This window comes from Magnolia sinica, chromosome 6 (genome assembly GCF_029962835.1).
Source record: "Magnolia sinica isolate HGM2019 chromosome 6, MsV1, whole genome shotgun sequence".
Lineage (NCBI taxonomy): Eukaryota > Viridiplantae > Streptophyta > Magnoliopsida > Magnoliales > Magnoliaceae > Magnolia > Magnolia sinica.
In genome coordinates, this window is record NC_080578.1 from 77273067 (window position 1) to 77281203 (window position 8137).

Consider the following 8137-nt stretch of genomic DNA (forward strand, 5'->3'; position numbering starts at 1 on the left):
ATCATCAAATATGCCCTACCTTCATGATATATATAAATAGTGCCCTATCTTTTGCTTATTCTTAAATAGTACCCCCATCTTTTAATTATTTTTAGATAACTCTTTATTTTTTAATATTTCCAAATAATATTCAAAAATAGTACCCTTGACTTTTAATTATTTTCAAATAATACCATATCTCATAAATATTTCTAAATAGTACCCCGATCTTATAAACACTTCCAAATAAGCCTTACATTTATAATATTTATAAATAGTACGCCATCTTTTACTTATTTCTAAATAGATCGCTATCTTTTAATTATTTGTAGATAACTTCTTATTTTTAAATATTTGCAAATAATATCCTATAAATAATATCCTTATCTTTTAATTATTTTTAAATAATAACTTATCTTATAAATATTTCTACATAGTATATTCCTATATTTAATTTATACATTAACTTTTGATTTATTTTCAAATAACATCATTTAAATTTTTTTTTTCAAATAAGCCCAATATTTTCAATACTTCCAAAAAATCTCTACCTTTATAATATTTATAAATAGTGTCATATCTTTTACTTATTTCTAAATAGTACCATTATCTTTTTATTATTTCTACATATCTCCTTATTTTTGAATATTTCCAAATAATATTTTATAAATAGTACCGCTATCTTTTAATTATTCCCAAATAATACCCAACTTTATAAATATTTCTAAATAGTACTCATATCTTTTCAATACTTCTAAATAATCCCTACCTTTATAATATTTATAATTAGTCTCCATCTTTTGCTTACTTCCAAACAGTACCCCTATCTTTAAATTATCTCTAGATAGCTCCTTATTTTTTAATATTTTCAAATGATATAATATAAATAATATCCCTATCTTTTAATTATTTATAAATAATACCATATCTTATAAATATTTCTAAATAGTATATTCCTATATTTAAATTATACCATAACTTTTGATTTATTTCTAAATAACATCCTATTTTTTAAATAATTACAAATAATCCCAATATTTTCAATACTTCCAAAAAAAACCTCTACCTTTATAATATTAATAAATAGTATCCTACCTTTTGCTTATTTCTAAATAGTACCCTTATATTTTAATTATTTCAAGATAGTTTCTTATTTTTTAATATTTTCATAAAATATTTTATAAATAGAACCCCTTATCTTTTAATTATTTTCAAATAATAACATATCTTATAAATATTTATAAATAGTATATCCCTATATTTAAATTATACTTTAACTTTTGATTTATTTTTAAATAATATCTTATTTTTTAGTGAAAAGTAAGACCGTCTACTATATGCCCTACCTTCATGATATATATAAATAGTGCCCTATCTTTTGCTTATTTCTAAATAATACCCCTATCTTTTCTATACTTCCAAATAAGCCCAACCTTTATAATATTTATAAATAGTGCCTCATCTTTTGCTTATTTTCAAATAGTACCCCTATCTTTTAATTATTTTTAGATATCTCATTGTTATTTAATATTTTCAAATAATATCCTATAAATAGTACTCCCATCTTTTAATTATTTTCAAATAATACTTTATCTTATAAATATTTCTAAATAGTATATCTCTATATTTAAATTATATCTTAACTTTTGATTTGTTTCCAAATAACATTTTATTTTTAAAATAATTTCAAATAAGCCCAATATTTTCATTACTTCAAAAAAAAATTCTCTACCTTGTTAATCTTTATAAATAGTATCATATTTTTTACTTATTTCTAAATAGTACCCCTATTTTTTAATTATTTCCAAATAATTCTATATCTTATAAATATTTTTAAATAGTTTGTCCTAATATTTAAATTATACCTTAACTTTTGATTTGTTTCCAGATAACATCTTATTTTTAAAATAATTCCATACAGGCCCAATCTTTTCAATACTTCTAAAAGCCCTATCTTCATAATATTTATAAATAGTGTCATATTTTTTGCTTATTTCTAAATAGTACCCCTATCTTTTAATTATTTCTCGATAGTTCCTCATTTTCTAAATTTTTAAATAATATCATATAAATATTACCCCTATCTTTTAATTATTTTCAAATAATACCCTATCGTATAAATATTTTTAAATAGGATATTCCTATATTTAAATTATACCTTAACTTTTGATTTGTTTTCAAATAACATGCTATTTTTTAAATAATTTTAAATAGGCCTAATATTTTCAATATTTCCAAACAATCTCTACCTTGATAATATTTATAAATAGTGCCTTACCTTTTACTTATTTCTAAATAGTATCCCTATCTTTTAATTACTTTTAGATAACTCCTTATTTTTTAACATTTCCAAATAATATTTTATAAATAATACCCTTATCTTTTAATTATTTCCTAATCATACCCTATCTTATAAATATTTCTAAATAGTATATTCCTATATTTAAATTATACCTTAAATTTTAATTTGTTTCCAAATAACATCTTATTTTTTAAATAATTTCATATAGGCCCTAAATTCGGACACTAGCAAAAGCTCTATATTATAATGTATATATATATATATATATATATATATATATATATATAATATATATATATATATATATATATATATATATAATATTAAAAAAATAGTCCAGCGTCTAGAGAGTCTATACCTTATTTTATAAATATTTCTAAATAGTATATTCCTATATTTAAATTATACCATAACTTTTGATTTGTTTCCAAATAACATCCTATTTTTAAATAATTACAAATAATCCCAATATTTTCAATACTTCCAAAAAACCTCTACCTTTATAATTTTAATAAATAGTACCCTACCTTTTGCTTATTTCTAAATAGTACCCATATCTTTTAATTATTACTATATAGCTCCTTATTTTTAAATATTTCCAAATAATATCCTATAAATAATACCCTTATCTTTTAATTATTTCCAAATCACACCTTATTTTATAAATATTTCTAAATATTATATCCATATATTTAAATTATACCTTAAATTTTAATTTGTTCCCAAATAACATCCTATTTTCTAAATAATTCCATATAGGCCCAATCTTTTCAATACTTCCATAAAAGCACTACTTTTATAATATTTATAAATAGTGTCGTATCTTTTCCTTATTTCTAAATAGTACCATTTTCTTTTAATTATTTCCAAATAATACCTTATCTTATAAATATTTCTAAATAGTATATTTTTTATATTTAAATTATATCTTAACTTTTGATTTATTTCCAAATAACATCTTATTTTTTAAATAATTCTATAAAGGCCCAATTTTTAATATTTTTATGACCCCCTGAAAATCGGGGGTCAAGTAGAAGTCCAACTCCCGAGTTCCAACGCATCACTTATGCAATATATTTAATGATGATTAAATGTTGTTTGTATTAGTGCATAAAACATGATTAAGATTAAGCCAAATCAGTAAAACATAATCTAGGTGCAGTTGTAATACGCAAGTAGAAGATTGACTCGAATATATATAGCTTTATAAATCAGTATAAGTCCCCAAAGTATGTATGCATTGCCAGGTCAATAATTACATGTATTGTTTCAAAATATAAAATGTCAAAAAAATGTAATAGTCCACTACAAGTATAACCCTGAAGCCCCGTCGATCAGAACGGTCTATGTAAACTCGCCTGAATATTGTATATATGAGAAAACATCCCCATCGTCTGCGAAGTCTGTCTCTGCCTCATCAGTCGGGTCTCCATCTACAACTAAGACAGAGTCTGGTTGGTGTTTAAAACACTATCCCGTAACGTGAGAGTGAGTGATCAACTCAGTGAAACAATAAAGTAAAGGTTAACATGTTCTCAATTCAGTCAAACAGTAATGATAAAATAATACAATCAAACATCCCTAGGTACTCTGATTAATGCAAGAATGGTATATATAAATGATGCATGCCCTCGCCTGCACTCTCTCTGGGATCTTCATTTAATGGTCGCGCATGTCAGTCACTTCCTCGTGCTCTCTACTCAACACCAAACAGCACATGCAGTGCGGTGCATGAACGTGATTACTAAGTTCTTATTAGTCCTTTTCATACAGCAGGATTGGAAAGCTAAGGTACCTCCCTTATATCAATTCCCAAACGATGATCCATTCTAGGGTCATCAATCCTAGTAAATCTCATACGATGTTACGGTTCTAGGTCGCTACAAAGGGCTCGTCACCTTATCAGTGTAGGCCTAGTTTGTACTCTTGTTGCTACGAAAAGGCTCGTTGCCTCTATGTAGTCTTAGCGTACGCTCGAGGTTACTACAAAGGGCTCGTCACCTTATCAGTGTAGGCCGACAGCTCGAATACAGTATCCTATACAACTGTATTCGGCTCACGAGGTCATGTTGTTCACTGGACACTACCCCAGCGTAGGCCGACAGCTCGACCACGGTGTCCCATGCCACTATGCTCGGTTCATGAGTCTTAGCGGATTGAGTTACCAAGGTTAAAGGAGTTTTCACTGGTGAGTTTGGTACCTTAGATTTAAGCAGTAGCGTCCATACATAGTGAACATACATCGGGTCAATCGAGTTACTTGACGAGCTCGACTGGTACGAGCGCACATCGAATTGACCGACATAGAGTGCACAGGCACTCTTTGTGGTCTAACCACTGTTGACAACCGAAGTATAACTCGGACTCATCGAACACGTCCTGTGGGGTGAAAACAACCTCTATCACCAAATTAGGGCCTGTTACCGATTGCCTGGACTATATCGTAGTCTCAAACATATCCAATTCCAACAAGTATTCGTATGAAATAGTCAAAGCAGTAATAAACACATAATTCTAATCCTACAACCATTTGAGCATGTTATGAAGTACAATATTCATAGGATTTCACACATGCACATTTCATAAGTAAATAGATAATATAATATAAGTTGCATGGAGGAAATCATGCACATAGTCAACGTAGTCGAGAATCCTATCTCAACACTCATATAAAGTACCTAATGCCAAGTACTTGCTCATTCAGACATTTTTACGAACACTTAGACTACACCTTTTTAACATACACAATGTATTTTGGCCATAACATATACTGGGACAAATCCTTTCGCCAAAGAGTTGTTACACATACAACTAGTATAAACACACGACAATTAATAATAGCAAACATACTTTCAAATTCCATACGTATATGATCCTTTCTACAAATGCACGGAATACACTAAACTCCATATAGTTCATATATATCTAAAATGCGAAACAAACATCGCATTTGGCATGTGAAATAGCACCCACATCAGTAATAAACCATTAACCGACATTGAAAGCCTTGAAAACTATAACCTATACATTTATAGTCTGCACCTTTTTCCTGTAGACTCATAACGAACTTAGTTTTAAAAGCTAAGTCCTTGTCTACGACACCACAATAACCTATAACAGGGAATAAGTTAGCTAATTCATTTATTACGCTAGTTAGAAATTCTAAAATAAGTTAGGATTAGGTTTTCTTACCCAAGTACGGAGTCAGAATCATCGGAATAGTGATGTAGAAGTGGTAGTTAAGCCCGAGGAGCAATGTGATCGAATCCCAGGAGGAATCTCCAACTCACTCTCTCACTTTCTCTCTTTTTCCTTTCCCTTTCCTCTACTCTCTTTCTTAGGGTTTTAGAATTCGTATGGAATATGAGAGAGAGGGTTTAAGGCCCTTATATAGGCCCAGAACTGATGGGAATGGTCCCAGGGTCATGATATACTTGGTTATATCCAAATACGGACTGTTCCGGTCCAACGAAGCCCTTCTGGAGCCCCCCTTTCTGCGTGCAGTCAGACTTAAGCTCCCTGACATTGGATCTAGGTCAGGTTGAGTTTTCATTCCAATCGAGTTTATAGATCAACCGTGGCAGACCAGTTTCAGTTTAACGGTTACCGGCACTCGATCAGGGCCACAAGTACACCGACATGTGTGGGACATTTCTCCTGATCCGAGGGTGTATTTGGGTCTGAATTTGACGGTCCGAATCTTTATATTTGGCCCGTAAGCGACATGACTCAGTTTATTTAAATTCAAATTTTATTTCTAAATATATTCACGTTTCTCACACACTTCGCTCTGGACTCAAGTTGTGCATTTCTAGATACTATTAGGACTTGATTTTCGAGAGGGTTGTCAAGTCCAGTAATGCGGTCATAGCCGTATGGTTTCGGGGTAATCGGACTTTCGACGTGCGGTCCAGATCCGATACGGAGTTTCAAGGTGCTCCCGAGAGCAACCTGGATTAGAGGTGGATTCTAGATTTCAGGGTAATGTAGTGTCAATGATTCTGCACGTTTTAGATCTTGCAGGTCAGATTTAAAGTGATTAGTGCTAATTTCACAAGTACTCTAGTTTAGCGCTAGTCAATTCTCGCCTAATTTCTAAAGGATTTAGTCCCATGTGATTTCTGCCTGAGGTGGTACTCGGGTCTTTGTACAGATTTTTTCGAGACGTTACAACTTTCAAAAGCCATACCTTCATAACATTTATATATAGTGCTCTGTCTTTAACTTATTTCTAAATAATACCCCTATCTTTTAATTATGTCTAAATAGCTTCTTATTTTTGAATATTTCTAAATAATATCATATAAATATTAACTCTATCTTTTAATTATTTCCAAATAATACAATATCTTATAAATATTTCTAAATAGTATATCCCAATATTTAAATTATATCTTAACTTTTGATTTATTTCTGAATAATATCATTTTTTAAATAATTCCATATAGACCTAATCTTTTCAATGCTTTCAAATAAGCCATACCTTCATAATATTTATAAATAGTGCCTTATCTTTTTATTATTTTTAAATAGTTCCCTGTCTTTTAATTATTTGTAGATAGCTCCTTATTTTTGAATATTTTGAAATAATATCAAATAAATAATACCTATATCTTTTAATTATTTCCAAACAATACCCTATCTTATAAATATTTCTAAATAGTATATCCCTATATTTAAATTATAACTTAACTTTTAATTTGTTTATAAATAAGATCCTATTTTTAAAATAATTTCAAATATGCCCATACCTTAAGAAAAGCTCTACCTTTATAATATTTATAAACAGTGTCATATTTGTCAGGCCCATGTCCTAGTGACCATTCTGTTCCGTAGGATCCCCTGGTCCTCCCAGTCGAATTTCGACAATCAGCGACCCGTATATTGCATTTGCGCATGACCCTAAGTCACATCCTGTAAATCCAGTCGACTCAACCTGAGACTTGTGCCATTGTGACAGCGTCGTCGCCGCGGTTCCGACGCCGCGTCTCGTACACCAATCCGATGCTTACATCCTAAGATGTGGACCACGCATTATAATGGCCATGGACCTTGCATTGCGAGACCCACCTATTCTAGATTGTACATTTTTCTATAAACCATTATTAGGATGATGTCACCCTAGGGGTGACATCACCCTACCCTACCCTCCATAGCCTCATGCTTGCTAGGCAATCATTACAAGCATACCTCATTAGCCATGCTTCTCTTACACCTAATCACACCTACCTATGAGAGAGAGAGCCTACCACCTTTCCCCTTTCTCTCTCCTTCCCTCTTTCATTCTCATTTTTTCTCCATTGTTAGTAAAAGAGAGACCTATCTCCAAAAGAAAATTCCAGCCCTCTTCCAAGCTTATCCCTCTCAATCTAACCATCCAAAATCAATCCCAACTATTAAAACATCATCCTTGGCCCACTAGGACTCCATTGATGGAAGAAGGAGCTTGAGATCTTAGGTGGGTGTAACCTTAGGTAGATTTTTTTTATATTTTCTAAGCTTGGGGCAAGTGGGACCCACCAATCAATGGTGGAGATCCCATCTTGGTCCCTAAGTGTGGCCAATGGTCCAACTTGATGGCATGCATGTATTGTAATGCATGAGGGGCCCATAGTGGTGGGGCCCCTCACACAACCGCCTTCTTCTCTCTTTCTCTCTCTCTTTTTTTTTAATGGTGATGATGTATGATGGCCCACCTAATGATGCATGCATTATATCCTGACCGGCCATCATGTGGGGCTGTCCAGCTAGCCCAATCTTGCTGGTCGTCCAGTAGTTTTTCCTGGCTGCTTGTTTTGGGCAGGCCTGGACGGATGAGGAATAATACAAATATCAGCTTGATCTTTTGTGGGTGGC